The sequence below is a fragment of the Camelina sativa genome, unplaced genomic scaffold (genome assembly GCF_000633955.1).
Source record: "Camelina sativa cultivar DH55 unplaced genomic scaffold, Cs unpScaffold00495, whole genome shotgun sequence".
Classification (NCBI taxonomy): Eukaryota; Viridiplantae; Streptophyta; class Magnoliopsida; order Brassicales; family Brassicaceae; genus Camelina; species Camelina sativa.
Genome location: NW_010921712.1, coordinates 69,954 through 70,663, shown reverse-complemented (window position 1 = coordinate 70,663; position 710 = coordinate 69,954).

Here is a 710-nt window from a genome sequence, read left to right as displayed (position 1 = left end):
TTTTTTTTTTACAAAAATTCTCTCAATTTAAATTTTACATAAAAGGCGTTTACGTTTTCAAATGGAATCTATAAGATGGTTCTAGTAGAAAATATTTAAATTATAATTTTGAAAGCGGGGGGACGGAAGTTACGTATACAAATACAAGAACTTCTTAATTACATGTACATCTGTAGTTATATATATTACTATATATAATGTAATACAATAAAGAAGAAAGAAGGAGGATTTCAAATGCGAGATCTAAAAACATATCTTTCCATAGCACCGATACTAAGTACTCTATGGTTACGTTCATTAGCAGGTTTATTAATAGAGATTAATCGTTTATTTCCGGATGCATTAACATTTCCCTTTTTTAATTCTAGTTATTAACAACAGAAAGGGGTGAAAATTTTAGAGATACAATCAACGACCGGGGACTCCCCCCTTTTTCTAATATATTATAAAATATTAATTAGAAAAAGGGGGGGAGGTCATAAAAACGAGGGTTCAGGAAATAGATCAAATTGAGTGTTTGTATCTCAACTTTTATTGTTATAAGCATACAATTCACGGCGAAATCAAGAAATAGATCAAATTGAGTGTTTGTATGTCAACTTTTATTTTAGGAACCGGAATAATGCTCGTATCTATATATTATTACATATATATAAATATAAACAAATAAATCAATAGAAAGAAATCTAATCCTATATTTTTAATTCTAT